The following is a 20,564-nucleotide window of genomic DNA, read 5'->3' as shown; positions in this document are numbered from 1 at the left end:
GCCTGGATGCCAGCTCCGTATGGTGCTCGCGGCCACTAGCTAGCCAAGATAGCTCCGTCCAGCTGCTTGTCTGCAAGGTTTGCTAGCTAGATTGGCATGGCGGCGCGGCGGCTTGCTCGCGCGCGCGCCGCGCTAAGGCCAGCCATCTAGCTCGAGCGAAGGCCAGCGCAGCAGCTTGCTCGCTCGTGAGTCACGCTCGGGCCAGCCTGCCAACCCGTGCGAAGGCCAGCACGGCGTCCGGCCCGTCCGGCGGAGTGGCGGCCAACTCGCTCATCACCGGCGCCACCGATGAACACGCATCAGTACTGTTTGAAGTAATGTTCAGGAAAAATAATGATTTGAGGGGGAATAACAGGATAGAAGGTCAGATGTGGGTCCCTCGTGTCAACAGTCAAACAAAATGTGTTGGTTTAAGCTGCCTCGTCAGCACGGACGTGTGGGCCAACCCTGTCATAAATGGGTTTAAACTAACCTAATCGGTCCCCCCTCTGTCCCATAATATAAGATGTTTTTGCAAGTTAAACTAGCTTGCAAAAACATTTTACATTGTGGGACGAAGGGAGTACTAGGTAGTAGTTTTTGGCATGGATTAAGAAATTTTGGGTATGTTTTTGCTATTTTTTGTACAATAGATTCTTCCTAGGTCTAGTTGAAAGTGGTAGTTTTTTGTTAAATACTCTACATATTGTAAGTAGGAGTGAATGTTAAGCTTTGGAACCCAATAAGCAAGGCTAGTTACATAGTGCATGTGTGTACATGATTAAATGTAATATAAACCATGAGTGACTAATATCTTGATGGAAAACTTGAAACTATGGAATACTAGGAAAAAAATTGCATGGTTGGAAATACTAGCAATGTTCATGTGCGTTGCAACGAATCATAATTATAATAATACTTATTCACAAACTTGATAGAAAACACTCTAATTTTGATATACATATATCACTAGAGATATATTATGTTTCAATTAGAATATATTCCTTGGGCTGTTTTGGTGAGGCCGGGGAGGGATGTGGTTGGTTTTAAGATACTAATTATGGGTTTTTCTGCAAATTGGTAGACAAGTGGGATGTTGGTGAGAAAAGGCAACAACTTACCTCATAGTCGTTAGATGTAGATCTAATGGTCACAAACGGCGGATGGCAGACACACCATCATCACCAACTTAGTCTTCTCTAGGAGTACTAGCAAGATTCGTGCATTGCACGGAACATCAAGATGCATTTTTTTATAAAACACTTGTTGTGATTGACCCATGCGGGAGTAATCCCATGTGTAAAAACTAATGATATCTCGAGAAATAGGAGATATGGTGAAGAGGAGTGGGGCATGGTGGTGATTGGTGGTCGGACTGAGCGGAGGCATGGGGATTGACGACGCCGACAGCGGCCACCAGGCTAGTTTGTTCCAGAGGGTTCCTTTCTTAATTGCTCAACAATGAGGTTGTTGGAGATAAGGATGAACGAGGGAAGGCCTTGTCTGCAAATGTGGAGTGGGGTGCGGGTATCTATTAGTTTAATTTCCATTTGTCGGATATAGATCGGACGGTCTATATTGCAAGATGGCACGCGTACCATCATCACCAACTCGGTTTTTTATAAGAGAAGAAATATAAGTATGGAGATACAAACATATTATTGATACTTGTTTCCGTAAACTAGCATCTACATTCTATTCAACGCCTCAGCATGTGAGGCCTTAGCACAATGACTTCTCGACTGTGTAAAACAAAGGTTTTCCCGTCGCCGATAAGGAGGGGGTGACGGCGGCACGCTTTTTGGCTTGCTCTAGTCCTACTAGTCATACTAGGTGGTCTAAGCACGTGTAGATTTATTCTTTTTCACGTCTCGTGTTCGCCGTACTGCCACGACTGTTGATGAATAGACGGTAAGTTATTCACGGGAAAACCCTTGTTGAGCGTGTTTGCGAGAGAGAGAGAGAGAGAGAGAGAGAGAGAGAGAGAGAGTGCGTGTGTGATATGTCTAGAGACTGAGGCAATGATAACAAATTCTTTGTGTCTATGTGTGTGGAGGATAGAGAGATACATGTACATGGGGCTTTGTGTTGTGTAACATGGAGACACATATACATAATTAGAGAGTGAGTGTGTGAGATACACATACGGACATGGGGAGAGATGAGGATCCAGATTAATGGGTGTTTGTGCGTGTCTGTGTGTGTTTGTGCACGCGTTTGTGTGTGAGAGGAAGTGTGTGTATGTGGAGTAGAGAGACCACTAATGATGTAAACCTAGTATAAGGGAAGGGGGAATGGTGTGACATGTGTAGTAGCGGGATAGCATGGGTGCGGGCGGGGGGAGCGGACTATTTGGAAGAGACATCGAGTGTGTGTGGGAGAGGGGTGTGAGAGCGAGAGAGAGAGAGCTATAGATGGAGAGAGAGAGAGAGGAAGAGAGGGGGAGAGAGATGGGGCGTTTGTGTCCATAAATGGCGTATAGATAGGGAGACAATGTTGATGTTGTTTGAAATTGGCCTATGTACGGAGACGCAAGGGAAGCGAGTCATCGTGTGTGTGATAGGGACTTCATGAGAGATCTAGAATAGATGGTGTAGAGAACAATGTGCAAGATCGAGAACGATGATACATTAGGGAGCTATGGAAAGAGTCACGACATATATGTATACAGGGAGGAGCTGGGGCGGGTCCGCATGTGGGAGAGATAGAAAGAGGAGAGTGGTGCACAAGGAGACAAAGTGTGCTTGTTTGTAGTGGGGGTGGTGTGTGAGGTGAGTGTGCGAGAACCACATAACTAGGGAGATAGACGTTTGGGGCGATGTTTTGTGTGTATGGGAAAGATACACTCTACATAGTGCGTGTGCTTGGGAAAGAGAGATGCCGGGAGACCTAGCTAGAGAGTGGGGGAAGAGATGTGTGCATGCCCAAGAGATAAAGTGATACAGACCTATATTGGGGTCCGGACTTTAGAAGAGAGAGGGGTGTTAATGTGTTCGTGTGTTGGTGTTTGGGGGAGAGAACGACTTCTCTGTGTGTGGGGGGCAACAAGGGGGGCTTCAGATAAAGAGTGAGGTGTCTATATTTGAGGGACTTTAGCGTAATTGAGATATACATGGTCAATAGTGTGTGCACTCATGGTTGATCAATTTGTTTCACAGTTTGGACTATGAGATAACGATACTTTTGAACATGTGTGATATACCTTGATGTACCAGAATTACAAACCTAAGATTGGAATTTTGGAATTCGACTCCATCATTAGCTTTTGTAATTCATTTAAACGGAGGTACATTTTTTAATCCGGGATTTTTTGATTTCAAATTCATATATCAAAACTAGAGATATACACATACGGGCATGTTCAAACTTTATAATCATCCACTTTATTCATATGCATACAAATTTTTGCTTTTGTCATCATATTTAGGATAAACACATTTGGAATTTCATTTGAATTGGACCGTATGATGGTATTTGCTTGTAGTAGCTCAATGATCCATATTTGAATTGACTGGACAATCTAATTTTCGAGTTGGAGACATTGATTTTCAAAACTTGCACTTTTTTACGTGCAAAACAAACAAATTCTCGGCCATGATATCATAGTCGACCGTACAAGAGCAGAATATAATTTCAGGCGCCAAAAGCTTTCAAACTTCCCGCTCACATCGAAATATCTCGCGCCTGAAATTTTAGCCCTGCGATATTCCTGTTTTACCCCTGCCACATGAATGGAAAAGGGCTGCTTTGGTAACTCCATTGTTTTCCCCACTTTGCCCCCAACATTCTTCCCCAAAGCCCCTCCCCTTCCCCTCCCCGACCCTCCCCCCAACCACGGCAAGCCACCGAATCTAGTCCTCCGCCGCAGCGGTGGACCTCACACCCCGACAGATCTACCTTTCGCACCTTGGAACCCCCAACTGCCAACTCACCACTTCACCGGAGCCGCTTCAGCGACTGGCTTGTCCACCACTCCCGATCTCCTTGACTGCCATCATGGTCCACCGCACCGGGTCTGCTTAACCCGCGCCCTCGTCCACCACAGTGTAGGCCCTTCACTGACTCCCTTGTCTGTCCCTTCGCTGGCCCTTCATACAAGCCCTCGTCCGCCGCAACAGATCCGCCTCACCGAAAGCACTGTACAACGCGCCCGCCGAAGCCTTCGTCCACTGCACCGGACCCGCTCCACGGACACCATATTCAACTCCACCGACCCTGTATTACCGACGCCGCAGCCTCATTAGGTTATTTCGATTTGTACTCCTTCGAGTTTTCTCTTTATCGTGCAATTGTTCACTTACCACAAATGAGCTTTCTTGTATGTCGACAGGCGCCGCAACCGTAGCACCGGATCCGCTTCAGCAACGGCGACAGCCGGCCCAAACTCAACCGCAACACGAGAACCATCGACGATCCTTAGCTATCAAGTATGCCAACGATATCCATGCGCCGCCGAGAATCAGGTACTATTATCCAACAGCCGGCGCCTACATTCACTTTCTTAGCATAAGCACCACACCTTTGAATTTCTTCAGGGCATCATTCAGTTTTTCATGAGACGTGTTATTCTGCTTGCACCTGTAGGGCCATACTTCTCGAAGTGAACATGCTACATGTGCTAAATTACATACCCGTGCACATTCCTAAGTATTACTGTACTTCCTAGATATCACTGCCTACTGTTTTACTTCTTGCATGCCATATTTATGATAATGGTGTTGTTCTGATGCCACCTGTTGGTTCCATCAGACTGCTTCATGTTCTCTATGCTTAATTACACATCAGCAAACTAGCATGTGGTTCCGCTGGTTTTTGTTCGTTTTACCCTACATTTTCTGATGCTAGCTATTACATCACTGCTCCGAGCCTCTGTTCATTAATTTTTGTGTGTTCTTGATCTTCCCAAGTTGCATGACTAATTTGATGCTTCTATTAATTATGGAGCTGCCAACCCCATCAAGCAAAATATTTGTTCTTTTGGGGCTGACACCTCGAACAAGCATAAAAATAGAGGGAAGCAGATATATTGTCGTGTATGCACACACCCTTCTTTCATTAGTTTAGATGAACCATTGATGATCAATTCAAACCAGTGCATGAGATTAAAATTAATTTTACCTAAATAGAGGGTGCAGAATAAACTACAACAAGTAGATTTGCAACCACGGGATGTTGACGGTATCTTCAAAGAACATTGCAACAGTAGCGAGGCTTCACAGCAACATATGGTAAGCCAGTGTGTTTTAGTACATGTGAAATGTAATGCGTGTGGGTTGCTTTCTTGGCTTGTGCCCTCAACCTGTAATCCTACAGAATAACAAATAGTTCAGTTGTCTACTTTGATGTATTGCTTGATTCGAATGCTTGTTTGTTACTTGTTACGCTATACCTGAGTTGGCCAATATGTCAGCAGTGACTGCTGTACTATCGTAAAGAAATGCATGCCTAGTTCATTTGAGTCCTTAACTTTTCCTCTGAACTTCATCACAAGATTGTCTTCATAGTTTATATGAGGCCACACTGTTAAGTGCTTTCTCAGATTATTTCAACTGCTTAGATGCCTTGGCAACTTAAATATAGTGGTGGTACACTCCCTTTCTACTAGGGATATCAACTGGGTCCCGTTTAATCCCGATTAAAGTCCACTAGTGGTATGATAGTTCAAAAGAGTTTTTGTTTTTTGAGGAAAATGAACCAGGGAGCTAGCAAAAACTAACTAGATGGGACTGGCGGATGTTGTTTATTTGACACTTACATCCCTAGTTTCATCTTACCATTTTAATTTCTTTTCGGCTGATGCTGCTTCGAACCATTTAAATATAGCTTGCCATGCTCAGCAATAATTCGTATGTCGTTTACCATGTAAGCTTACTGCCTGGATCATGCGATAACTATCTCTTACTTATGTCCAACGGAAACCTTTCAGGATGCCGTTCACACTAGGACAGAATGTACAACCCCAGAATCTATTTGTGGAAGCAGTGTGCCATCCATGTTACCAGATGGTAGCAGTTCAGAGGCAACACCGCCGGAGAGCAGTCTGAGCACAGATATTATAGTTCTTGAGGCTCTAATAGAGGCAGAAAGAGATGGTGTGGCTGCCATGAATGAGGTAATCTTGATCTTGAAGCTGGAAATTATGCAATTAGCTGCACGCATTATGCAAGTAACCCAAGAATTGGAGGAAGTAAGAATGTTGCATTTGAAGACGGAGGAGGTCCTGCTGCTTCTGCTATCTGAAGCCTAGGGTAATCCCAATTCTTCTTTAGATAGCAGTTGAAATTGTCATTAGATTATTGTAATGTGTTGTAATGATCCGAATTTTTTAGGCGAGGTAATCCTCGGTACTTGTATGATTGACATAAGGTGAACTGTTTTTCGTGTGAGCATATTGTATTGGATGAAATAACTGTTTGACTCAAAGTGTATCCAACCTACTGAATTCGAAGATCACAACATTTCTAAATCATAATCATATATAAAGGTGGAATAAATCTTTGTTGTGGTTTTGAAGAAATAAATAACAAAACATAGAATTATCTGTGGATATTCGTAATCGAATAAAAATTGGATTTGGATTTAGTTGCCAGGGCCCCGGGCAAACGTGAATGCTAATTCTCCCAAGTTTTGAATGAAGCGGCTAAACACCCATATCATTTGTGGGTTGCCCAAAGCAAGTGTTTGCGAGATGGAAATTACTATCTACCCCTAACACTTGACATCCTTATCGACCGGATTTACACTGTTGTCGATAGGGGTAGACTAGTAACTTCAATCACACGTGACACGACAGCCTCTGAGCCCATTCAGACACGGTGGGCGCCAAAAGTGGGCGGCAAAACACATTTGATTCAAGCTCGTCCGAAATACATGTGTCTCTCCCTCCATTTCCCCATTCATCCACGGTGGGCGGCAAAACAAACTCTCCTTATCCGAAATCGATGTAGGCTAATATTTTAAATAGGGGCAGATGTGTAACTTCCCTCAGACGTGACACAACCGCCCTACCTGTCAGCCCCGTTCATACAACGTGGGCGCCAACCGTGGGCGGCAAAACACCCTCTCCCCGCCCGAAATCGTTACCGGCAAATATTTGGAAGATGCGAGATTACCGTCCTATCCCCAACCGACGTGATGTCCAAAATTTTAAACGGGGATAAGTTCGTAACTTTCCCATATTTCAGAAAAGCGCGTCCCAAAGTTTGAGATCCCCCCCTCCCCCTCCATTTCCCCATTCATACACCGTCGGTGCCACGACAAGCTCCCCACTGCGGCCAGCCTCCTCCGTCTGCCACCCCATCCTCCACCTTACCGGAGCCGCTACCCCTACCCCGTCGTCTACTGCAAGAGATGGGCGTCTCTCATCCACGGCGCCGGACCAGGATCCTTTCATCGAGTCGTCTCACTTCATCGGCGCCATCATCCACCTTGTCGTTGCCGCTCCTACGACCGCCTCGTCCACGACAACAGGATTTATCCCCCGACCTGGCCGTTTGCCATCTAAAGTCTTCTTCCCCGCCGCCGACAGCCATCGCACTCGCAGCACCCTCAACGTATCAACAGGGGCCTACACGGCATCGCAAGAGAGGTGGTACTCTTCCATATGTGCTTAAGTTATTGATCTCACCCGGAAAATAGATCTTAAATTGTTTACTGTACTTTTCTTGTCCATACCAAATCGTAGTGGCTAGTTCAATGCAAACATTGGTTGCGAAGTAGCTTTGTCCGGTTTGCACCTTCAGATCCGCCATGTCACTATACTCATAAAGCTTATGGTTTCCCCCCTTTATATTCACTACCATCATCCTAGGTGCTTCACTGCTTCGTGTCGTGCTAGCATTGCTCCTCAAGACCTCAACCCATCAAGCGAAACAACATGCCACTCATAATTCCAAAGCTTCCGTGTTGAAATATGAATCTGATATCATGCTCATATTACTAAAATAGAGAACGTTTAATTGGTCACCTAATGTTCCTATATTCATTTCGAAAAGCATGTGCGCTACCCACTGGTCCAGCTAGTTCCACTTTCCTGATTTTACTCTTGATGCTTAGGGTTTTCCCCTTTTATCTACTCTACTATGATGTGCGTAGGTGCTTTCTGTCATACTAGCATTGCTCCACCCTTCAAGCTAAACAACACAACACTCAAAATTCCAAAGCTTAGTTGTTCAAATATGATTGTGATATGATACTGATATTAGTTAACAAACACATTTAATTGGTTAGCTAAAGGTCCCACTTGAGTTTCCAAATGCATGTCGCGACATATAGAGAGACAGCAGAATTGCATTTTTTTGTCACTTGTTGACTGTACTTTCTTGTCCATACCAAATCTTAGTTGTTATTTCAAAGCAAACATCGGTTGCTAACTACCCTTTGCGCGGTTTGCAGCTTCAGATCTGCCATCCCACTGCCACGGTCAACACTATACTCATCATGCTTATGGTTTCCCCATTTTATGATGACCACGATCAGCCTACGTGGTGCGTGTCGTAATAGCACTGCTCCACCCATCAAGCTAAACAAGCTTAGTTGTACAAATTCAAATCTGATATTATGCTGATATTAGTAAAACTGAGAGATGTTTAATTGGTCAGCTAAATGTTCCTACTTTAGTTTCGAAATGCATGTGAGCCACATATGGAGAGACCGGAAGGAATAGTATTTCTCTATGCGCTCTGGTTCATCATGGGTGGCCAACCGACATTGTATAGAAAGACTTGTAATATCTTCAATCTGCTTGCTCTTCTGCTCTTCTTTAAGATGATCATCTTCTCTTGCGGTCGACTGGTCAGGTCGAGTTATTCTCCCTTAGTATATTTTGAATTTGTCAGATCAGGTTGACTTGTTCTTCTTTACTATATGTTGAAGTTGTCATCTGCGAAGTATCATCACTTCTGGAGCTCTCATATTTTGAGTAGTAGGCCACATTATATTAATGCACACACCAAATTACAGCATGCATGGCACCTCTTAGAAGAATTGCAGAGATAGCACCAAGGGGTTTACAGGGAGGAAGTATTGGATTAGAATCACTTCTGCATTACAAAGATAATCTCACTTGTTTTTATGTTTTCATGCATGTCAGGTATTAAACATTATCAAAATGATTATGAGAATGGGTGCACGAGAGGAATATTGCGGAACAATCCACTAGCTAACAAACTTGGCATGGTGGAGGATGGCCTATCTTATTCACCCATCAAGGTGCATACTCTAACTTGGCAAGGTTGTATTGGTCGCACATATTTTGCATCTGACCTCTTGCATTACTTCTACTTTGTTACACCATCTTCTTAGTTTAAGCATCATATATGAGTATATGCCATACCTATCCATTTTCTATACTTATTCCATGTGTCATCATACTATGTTTTTTCAGTCAAATGTTGTTCTTTCGTAATAGATGTCCAAAAGGAAGAGGGTAAGTGCAGATCCTCAAGGAGTACAAACTAGGTATTTGGAAAAGGTAGTGATACCTGTTAAATCAGATAGATCAGCAGCCACGGAAAACACAGGCCCAAGTATACCAGACTTTACCCCTACTCCAGTGGCCAAACCCCTATTAGAACTGCTGAGAGCCCAGCATCAGGTACCGTCTATGATATCAATTCAAAATTTGAACTCCTAAATTTCTGCATGTGCCTTACCTTCTCTCTTGTATGAAAACTAATTCCAGATGAATCTCCTTGCTCAAAGGGTCATAGGATCTCACGACAATACTGGGCTCTGCATTGCTCTTGTCAGTACCTCTTGCCCTTTGTCAGCATACTTACACTCATTGCTGTTTGATTATGTAGCATCACTGTAAATGTTCGCTTCTTTATCCTCCCTTTGTTTGAAATTATAAGATCTATATTTACTCTTGGATAAATGTAGAATTAACACAATGGTTATGAAGTTTTGGATTGCTCATGTAAGTACATGTTATCATGTACTCCCTCTATGTCGAATTAATTGTTGATTAATTGGACGTATTTAGAACTTAATAGTGCTAGATACATCCATTTGAGCGACAAGTAATAATAGACGGTGGTGGTATTACTGTACATGCATCGCGAGATAGTTGATTGTCTAGCATTAGTCTGCATCTTATCTGCCCTGCCCTCCACTTTCTCCAAATTATCATATCTACATTTACTCTTACTAAAATGTTGAATAAAGCCAATGCCACTGCACACGTTGATGTCTGCATTCCTCTTGTCAGTACCTTTTGCCTTGTAATGATGTACTTAATTAATTGCTATTTGATTATGTATCATCAGTCTGCACCTGAGCTTCATTATCCTCTGTTTCTTCAAATATTATTTGATCTATATTTACTCTTTGCAAAATGTAGAATAATGGCAACGCTTATAAAGAATTTTCTTTGGGGAATTTATTGAATTATCATTCCATCAACATGGAGAAGGGATTTGTCCAGCCCATGTTAACATGTAATGTAAGTTCATCCTTCTCAAGCCTTCAAACTTTGTTCTAGTATAGATTTGGATAGGCATCATTTCCTCCACTGTTGTTTACATATGATTGGATGTTTGTAACAACTACCAGTTTTAAATTGTAGTTGTAAAAACATGTTCCTTATGCAGAACAGATCCATTTATTTGCTTATATAATTGTGAAACCTGTTATGTGTCTCCTTGTTTCTCTTTCAGAGTCGTATCTCTTATGCCAGGCAGAACTTTAGGGAAGATAGTGAGCCAAACCATCTTGAGGACAGCGAGATGACCCCAAGGTCCTGTCTTGATGAAGACAGTGAGTTGAAGCTACTCACCAGCAGGTGTGAGACAACCTCTGTGCAGTCCCTGCCTCAATCAGTTCGACTTCTTCAGTCTCAACTTAGAGCGGAAAGGCTTGCTTCAGCTCAGCTCCGACTTGAAGTCAAAGATGTAATGAAGATGTCAGGGGACTTCCTTGCGCACTATGGTGCCATACAGCTAGGGATGAAGCATCTATCGTTGACACAACTGAGGTCTCATCAGCTTGTTCGGCTGCTTGCGGGGCCCGACCTTGCCAGGTCTATTGCCTTCTGAAGTGCTCTCAGCTTTGTATATTCTTTTGTTGGCGTGTTTATATGCACTAGTGGCGACCTTTGATGCCCAGTGTATGTAATCCGCAGTCATGTTGCGCTTTATTATCACCGGTAGCGAACTTTGATTCCTAGTGGATGTAATATGCCGTAATTTCTTTATTGTATAGTCTAGGTTTATTCTTTGGTCGGTATGCTGTAATTTAGGCCGGAAGGTTCAGTGGATCTCAGTGTTGTCGGTCTTCAGGCCGGCCCGTTACTCATATGGGACAAAACGTGGGCCTATAATCATCTTGGGCCATTAGAAGGTCTAAACCTATATTTACTGTAGTGACACTGGGCCTCCTACAGACCGTAGAAACAATGGGCCTTCTACGGTCCGTAGAAACAATGGGCCTTCTACGGGCCATATCATCAATGGGCCTTATACGGGCCGTATGATCGATTGGCCAAACATGGGCCATAAACAGACCGCATTATGGTCGTAAACGGGCTAGAGTTGGAGTCGTCCGTTCATGGGCCGACCATAACGGGCCGTCGTTAATAGGCCGTATTTGATGACGCTATGAAAACGGCCCAACGTATTAACGGGCCACAAACGGGCCGACTGTAACCACGGGCTGAATTTGCCCACAAGCAGAAAATGGCAGAATCGGGCCGTAAGTAACCGAATGCTGGAAATAAGCCCAAGAATAAATGGGCCCTGAGAAGGCCTAAAGATAACATGGGCTGCAAACGGCCCAATGGATTAATGGGCCATTAATGGGTATAAAGTGATACACTATTCATTATGGGCCAGTTTCACCACGGGCCGTTAATGGGCCAAGAGTTACAAAGGGCCTCATATGGGCCGAAAGACGTCATGGGCCATACATGGGCCGGAACTTAAAATGGGCTGGAATCTTATTGGACGGCCCAGATGATGCTACTGGGCCTAATTCGGATAGGTCATAACGGGCCCTGGGTTAGCAGGCTGTAAATGGGCTATATGCGAACAGGCCGTTAATAGGCTTTCCTTGGGCCGGCCCGCCACCTTTTGACCCAAGTCAAATGGGCCGGCCTTTTCACAGGAATGGGCCTCTATTCGGCCGTGCCACGTGTCGACGTATTATAGGCGCCTTCGGTCCAATGAGTGGATGACATATGTCCCAACGGTGAGCCGACACATGTTTCCTCCAGCCAATGATGATTTTACATGTGAAAAATCCCCATTGGTCAGGGCTGTTAGCGGGTTATCGGATCCAAAACCGGACCCGATAGCTTAACGACGTTCCGTTACGGTGGATGCCACGTGTCGGTCACCCTTGACGAAAGCACTTCTGTGACGCGTGATTTATCGTCATGGAAGTGGACACTTCCGTGATGATAATTTTGGTAATGTCATGAAACACTTCTACGACAGCACGGGTATGACTATCTTGATTCTATCATAAAATCATCATGGGTGTACATGCATGACAAAAAACGCGACCTACTGTGACAAACACGTATCATCACAGAAGTGTATTTTTTTGTAGTGGGTGTCATGTGAACGTCGACTACATGACACTTCACCATACTTGGGACTAAGGGAAGGCATTGGGAATTAATAAGTAGATGATGGGTTGCGAGAGCGACAGAAGCTTATACCCTAGTTTATGCGTTAATCCGTAAGGGGCTGATTTGGATCCATATGTTTCATGGTATGGTTAGATTTATCTTAATTCTTATTTTATAGTTGTGGATGCTTGCGAGAGGGGGTAATCATAAGAGGCTTGCTTGTTCAAGTAAGAACAACACCCTAGCACCGGTTCACCCACATATCAAATTCTCAAAGTAGCGAACGTGAATCAACTAAACATGATGAACGTGATGAGGCAAAAATTCCCATGTGTCCTTGAGATCACTTTGCTTTATATAAGAGAACTTTCTGTCTTGTCCTTTTCTATAAAAGGGATTGGGCAACCTTGTTGCACCTTTGTTACTATTGCTACTTGTTACTTGTTATGAATTACCTTACTAGCAAACTACCGCTACTTTCAGTACTTGCAGAGAATACCTTGCTGAAAACCGCTTATCATTTCTTTCTTCTCCTCGTTGGGTTTGACACTCTTATTTATCAAAAGGACTACGATTAATCTCCTATACTTGTGGGTCATCGGTGGCTATTACGACGGCTTTCATGTTCATGAAAAGGTGTGACAAGGGACTTGATAGCTCAAGATTGGGATTTGCTCCTCCGACGATGGACAAATATTCTTTGGGCCCTCTTGGTTTTATGGTATCCATCATCGTCTGACCAGACACAATGTGATTTGATCACGGGGATGCCGAAACGCGGGAACGACAAAAGATAGCAAAACTAGTAACGAGGAAACTGGCATGGTAAACAAGTTGTTCATTCATGGGTGCTACTTGTGATAAGCGTTGGGATTTCCCTGAAGAAGAAGGATGAAATATTATAGTAGCAGAAAGTATTTCCCTCGGTAAAGAACCAAGGTTTATCAAACCAATAGGAGATTCACGCAAACGGCTGTCAACAGTACCTGCACACACAACACAAACAAATACTTGCAACCCACGCGGGCAAGAGGGTTGTCAATCCCCTTGCACTCATTAATTGAAAGGATTAATTCTGATTGTGGTAGATATATAAATTGTAAAAGTAAATAAATTGCAGCAAGGTTTTAAGGTTTTAGTAATATCAGGTGAATGGACCGGGGGGCATAGCTTTCACTAGAGGCGTCTCTCTCAAGAACATAGTAAATAGTCGTTACACAAATTAATGTTAGGCAATTGGTAGCAAAGCGCATAGTTATGATTTTATTAATGGCATGATCGATACATGGGCATTACATCTGTGACAAGTAGACCGTTAAACTTACTGACACCTACTACTATTACTGCACTTCGAGAGCGCTTCCATGCTTGCCTCTCTAGGTTTTAAGTTCATGACAAATAGAGTAATGCTTTAAGCATGATGACATAACATAGACAGAATAAAACCAAGCAATATAATCAAACCCTGTCGTTTTATCCTTAGTAGCAACAATACAAATACGTGCCTCGCTACCCCTCCTATCACAGAGCGAGGACACTACAAGATTGAACCTACCATCAAGCACCTCTTCCACTGAAGATAAATCAATCAGTTGGCCAAAGTAAATAGATAGATCAGAGAGAAATACAAAGCTATAAATAATCACACATAATAAAGTTCATAAATAACTCAATTACTTTCAGTGAACAATGTGATCATAAACCCACAATTCATGAGATCCCAACAAGCGCACCACAAAAGATTACATCATATAGATCTCCGGAGAGAACATTGTATTGAAGATCAAAGAGAGAGAGAGAGAGAGAGCCATCTAGCTACTGCTATGGACCCATAGGTCCGGTGAGGAACAACTCATACATCATCGAAGTGGCAGCAATGTTGATGTATAGGAACTCCGTGATCGATTCCCCCTCCGACAGATTACCGACGGAGGCCTCCAGATGGGATCGCTGAAGAACAGAGGCTTGCGGTGGCGAAATAAATGTTTCGGGCCTCGCTATGGGGGTTTTGGAATAATTGGGGATTTAAAGTGCTGGAATTAGGTCACACGGAGTCATGGGGGCCCCACAAGACATCAGGGCTTGCCCACCCCCTAGGGCGCCCCCTGATGCCTTGTCGTCTCCTCGTCTGGCTTCTGGTCCTCCTCGAAGCTTCTAGGGTCCTTGGTCCAGAAAAAACCGTCAAAAAGTTTCTTCGTGTTTGGACTCCGTTTGGTAGGGATGTTCTGTAAAACCAAAAACATGCAGAAAACATCAACTAGCACTAGGCACTGGGTTCATAGGTTAGTTCCAAAAAATGATATAAAATTGCATATAAATCATACAAGATTGACAATATAATAGCATGAAACAATAAAAATTATAAATACGTTGGATACGTATCAACGATTAGCTCTGGAAGGCGAAGCGCTGTCAGATTGTGAAGACCGTACGCTTACAATCTGTACAGAGGTCGTGCTTTCGATCTTCAGTTCGAGGAATCATATGTGAACAGTTCAAGGGACTTCTTTGACGATCTTCATCAAGTTCAAGGGATCGTCTGAATGGTTCAAGAGACTTCATCAACGATCTTCATCAAGTTCAAGGGATCGTTCGTGAACTGTTCGATTGACTTCATCGACAACCTTCATCAAGTTCGAGGGATCGTTCGTGAACGCTTCGAGAGACTTCAAGAACGATATACACCAACTCTTCTTCCGCTGCAACTCAAAATTCGTAATGATTCGATCTAAACTTCTAATGCATCTTCATAGTGTTCATGGGATTATGATCGTAGAGCAGTTTTTTTTGTTTTCTACTACGTTTCCCAACAATTACAATAATGATCTACGACTTTAAATTTATGTAATGTTTAAGTTTCATGGGAAGAAACATGGATTTTGTCGTTCATAAAATTTAGTTTCATTGTTGTAACCTACGAAAATAGATTTAATACACATACATGTGTTCCCACTGTTTACAGATGCATCATATGATTCCAATTGAAACAAATTCAAATAAAAAATAATCACAATTGTAGCGAAAGTAAAATAATTTTATTTCATGTTTGCCACTCATAGCTTTTGATAATTATCACAATTATCACTTTTGCCACAGAATGGCGATTGTGATAATTGTCAAAAACTAAGAGTGGCAAAAGTGAAATGTCAAAATTTAGAGTCGCATAAGAAAAATTGGCAAAATCTGGAGTGGCAAGAACAAAAATTTCCCACCGTTGCGGTGGTGGGACTTCTTATCTTCAAGGCTTCAATTTCTGAGGACACGAGATGAACTCTTTCCTTTAGAGTACTCAAATGATTGTTGAAAGTAGATATTTTGTTTTGATGAGCAAGAGAGAAGAACAAATAGGAAGCAACAAGAGTAACAGAACTAGGATAGTTGAATCATTTTCCTTATCTATTATATAAGTGTTTGTTATTTCCTGTTTTCACCGGTAAGGCACTCCACGGAACAGGTATACGACCCCACACGAACAGGTATATCTCCATGATATGCGAACGCAATACAGATAAAAGTGAAAATAGAAATCAGTCTATACATCTTCAAATATGTGAATCTTGGCGCAGATCAACGACACAGAATCCATGTGCCCCCGCACTTGAGTACCCTAAATCCTTGTCCCCGCGTTCATCATTGTTTGCTAGGCTGATTGAAGAAAAACTCCTCCCACTATACTGTCAATGGTCATGACTCCAATATGGGCCATTGAACGAAGATCTGATTGAGCATACGTGAACGATAAAAAAGACAACAATGTTGGAGTGTAATGTTTAACCTTATTTAAATTAGGGTTAATGCTGCATTTGAACGTTTGAACTATCATGGATTATATATGTGGCTTTTTGAGCATGTGGGCTTTAACAAAAATTTAGAGACGGATGTATGCGGATAGCATTGGATAGGCGGCTTCGGCATCTGCGCCTACGGACTGGTATGTACGAGGACGGATGCGGAAACAAATTTATGAGTCAACTGTAGATGCCCTAATAATTTTTATATGTAATTCTAGGTCCTTCTGGACCCTCCTTATGTCCAAGAAGAAAAAAAGAATCGTGACGTTTACCGGCAGGACTCGATCTCGAGAGTCTCTGGCACGCAGTCGATGATCCAATCCAATGGACAGGCATCGATCTGCCCGGACGCGACGTGCAGTTTTATACTTTTGCTGACTCGCTGCTGCTGTCAAACGATTTTACCCACACTAGACCAAACAAGTTGGCCGTACTGGCACGGCAAAACTCTCGCGGTTACTGTCGTCGCATCTATTGCCAGCTCGTTACACGCGCCTGCACGTCTGCGCAGAGAATATTTTCCAGCCTCCTGCTGAAGACACGTACGTCCGATTAACAAGTCCCTGACCGTGGCATAGGAAAACTTACAGCCCTGTTGACCGCTGGTCTCGGGGCCTGAATTGGTCGTGCATGCCCATCAGCACGGGAAGGTGATCATTACCTGGTCTCTCGGCTGCTAGGGCAGTTAATTAGGACCTCTTCTTGTTTTGCGGGAAATTTCTAGAAGTTTAATCCTTTGTTTTTTTCTTCATAGGATTACAATCCATGTGTCTTTTTCTTTGAGGAATTCGTTTGCACTAGTTTTTGCAGGGATTTTTTTATCTACTCAATCTTATGTGAATAATCCTATGTATGTCCTGCGTGCAATCATATGTTTTTTCTTTCGAAGGAATCAAATGTTCATATTAATCATCTAGGATTGTTTCCGCAGGTCCGTCTCGTTTCCAGTGGCCTTTTGATGGACCCTAGGTCGACGGAAGCATTCCGTTGTTAGTCATTTCTTTGAGTGGCCTTTTGATGGATCCTAACAAGGGCCGGCGGAAGCATTCCGTTGTTAGTCATTTCTTTAAGTTTTTGTTAGAATCTGTGTCCTGTTCAGGAAGGCGAGATGGTGGCGGCCCTCTGAAGATGGAATAAAGGTCTCCCCGCCTAGCCCCCGTTTCGGTGTTGCGCCTAGTATCGTTGTTGGGCGTGTGAAGGTGTGTCTCCGGCGGATTTGCTTGGATCTGGTTGTTGTTCGTTTACGTTCGTGTGTCTTCGGGTTTGATCCTTTCGATCTACGTTATTCTTCATCGATGGCGATTGTTATTCTGGTGCACTGATCCTATGAGGCCTTAGTACGACGACTTCTCGACTGTCTACTATAACAAATTGTGTCCGACTCCAACTAGGGAGGGGTAATGACGGCGGCGCGCCTTCGGCTCGCTTCAGTTCTTGTAGTTGCCGCTAGATGGTTTACGGATCTAGATGCAATTTCATTATTTCTGGTGTTTGTTGTACTGCCATGATTAAAAATGAATAGACTGAAAGTTTTCTAAAAAATCATTTAAAATTGAAGATGACTTGATTTCTGTAAAAAAAAGTATTATTATGTTTTAGAAATCTCACAAATCAGAGAGCCCCTTAGTTTCTTGATGCAAAATGCGCACGGATGGTTCCGAAGAAGATATTACTGTATAAAATGGTGAAGAGTGAGCATTAGAGCATGATTAATAATACAATCAACAATTGGCTATAAGATGTTGCCATGTCATTTATAACCAATCTTGTAGTTAATATGTATAATCTTAAATTTTATATCTCTACTACTTTATTAATAGTTGGCCCATTTTACAACCTCACAAAGCATCTTGGATCTCATAATAGAGCCGGCTACTAATCAAGAACCTGTTTCTGTTCTCTTTTCTCTTCTCTCTCCTTCAACTAAGCAAAAATATAACATTATAAGAGCAACTCCAAAGGACCGATTCATTTTGTCCGCCTGCATCCGTTTGGATCAGCGCGGACAAAAATGGCGGTCCAACGGGCCGACCCAAACCCAAATCACGTCTGCGTCGCGTCCGCGCCGACGCATTTGCGGCCCAAATTTGCGCCCTAAATGCGTCGGCGCGGACGCCGAACGGACGCTTCACGGGCCTTCTCGCTATCCGCCGTGTCCCTACATGGCGGCCGTCCAACTACCCGCTGCCCACGCGGTCAGCTTAATTTATGACGACGGGCCCACGCGTCAGCGACGGCGCTCGTCCTTTTTTAAGCCGACCGTGCGGCGGGCCGTCCTCATCCAAACTCGTCGTCCACATCTGCCCACCTTTGCTCCCTCGTCGCCGGCAAACCCTAGCCACCACAACCACAACGAGATGGGCCTCTTCTTCGGCGCCAGCGGCAGCAAGGCCAAGGGCAAGTCCCCCGCTACCCCTTTCCTCCCGCCTCCGCCGACGCCGGCACCTCTGTCGTATCCCGACGTAACGCTACCGCACGACTAGCATCTGGATCCAGATAGGATCCCAGTGCCGGCGGCACCGCGGTCGGCTCGTGCTCACGCGGAGGAGGTGCGGCACCGGCGGGTGCTGCTGACGCCGGAGCAGCGCAGCGACCCCACCTACACAACCGACTCGCCCGACTGGGCGAGGTGGTTCGCCTTCGAGCACGAGGAGGCGAGGCAACGGGGCGTGCGTGAGGTCGACCGGAGGTCGCCGCCATCGGCGCTCGTCGTCCGCGAGGAGGACCAGGCGGCGAAGGACGCCTACCAGGCGGCCCTTGCGGCCGTCTGCCGGGAGAGCGAGGAGGACGAGCGACGCAGAGCGGAGGCGGAAGATGAGGCCCGGTACGAGGCGGCAATGGCGCGGGCCCTTGCCCTCTCCGCGGCGGGCGACCGCGTGGTGCCGCCGGTGGCCCCGATGTCCCCCATCAAGCCGGAGCCGCAGCCGGAGCCCGAGCCCGAGCCCATCGCACGCTTCTCCTGGAGGGGAATGGTGCGTGAGTGGGTGCCTGCGCCACCGGTTTGGCTGGGGGCGATGCTGGCGCAGGAGCAGGCGTACCTCGAGATGTGGCGCCAGCGCCGGCTGGCAGAAGAGCGCCGTCGCGGCGAGTACGAGGAGATGCTCGAGCGCGACCTCAAGGAGGAGGAGCGCGAGGCCGGGGAGGAGGCGCGCCAGGCCGCTGCTGCACAGGCGGCCGCACCCCCTCCCCCCCGCCCCGGCACTGCCTGCGCCGGCACAGCCCGACAGGACGGCGCTCTGGAACACGGCGTTCGCCTGGACTAGGCCGGCGCCTATGCTCATCGACCTCACGGACCCTGAGGACGACGATGACAACGCCTAGAGCAGCGCGCCGCCTCGTAGTTTAGGTTGTTTTTATTTTCTGTAATGCAAATGTGGACGTGTAGACTCTCCCCGGCCTTCGTAGCCGGCTTTAATGTTTAATTAATGTTGTTTCTCTTTTTTTAATATGCATGCGTTCATTTTTTTGGCATCGTCAAAATGGGTCTCAGGCTAGCGTTGGACGCACGCGTCGATCCAAATGCGGAAGCGGGCATCCGTGTCCGTCTAGCCGACCCAAACGGATAAAAAAAGGACGAAATCGCCGTCCATTTGGGTCGGCTGTTGAAGTTGCTCTAAGTAGTTCTTATAGCGAGCTTAAGTTACCTTATTATACTTGCTTTTACATGGAGCAAACACAAACGTCGGGAAAGCGCACGCATACAGAGGATAGAAGATAGCCATTCAGAGAAGAATGCTCCTGCCAAGTGCTGAAAGGAAGCCACCTGGAAATCGACGAACAAAAGCACAAGTTAGCGGCAAGGTCGCAAGGAGAAACGCAGGACATGTCAAGCGGAGGCGCAGGAGCACAAGAAGGTGGACGAGAAAACGAGCATACCATGCCACGCACACGCACGGCGAGGCTCAAAATAGCGGCGGCGCCACGAACTAGTACTAGGAAACAGGTAAGGATGAGTCACCGTATGGCATTCTTGACAGAATGAACCAAACAGTGCTGATACTAATAACGAAATAAAATCTCTTGAAAATAGTAACAAATGTTTGCTCCGAATCCGAGCATACAAAAAAATAGTACTACTAGTGTACCACAGCAGCTCATGCAAATGTGCGATGCCACGTGGGAGGACCGGACCGGAGGACGCATCAACAGATGCTTGCTTCGTTCTGCCGATCGAGCCGGACCGGACCGAAAGGCTCGGCGCGTCGGCATCACGATTTGGAAGA

Source organism: Triticum urartu, chromosome 4A (assembly GCF_056163025.1).
Source record: "Triticum urartu cultivar PI428250 chromosome 4A, HENAU_Tu73, whole genome shotgun sequence".
Taxonomy (NCBI): domain Eukaryota; kingdom Viridiplantae; phylum Streptophyta; class Magnoliopsida; order Poales; family Poaceae; genus Triticum; species Triticum urartu.
This window is presented reverse-complemented; position numbering follows the sequence as displayed.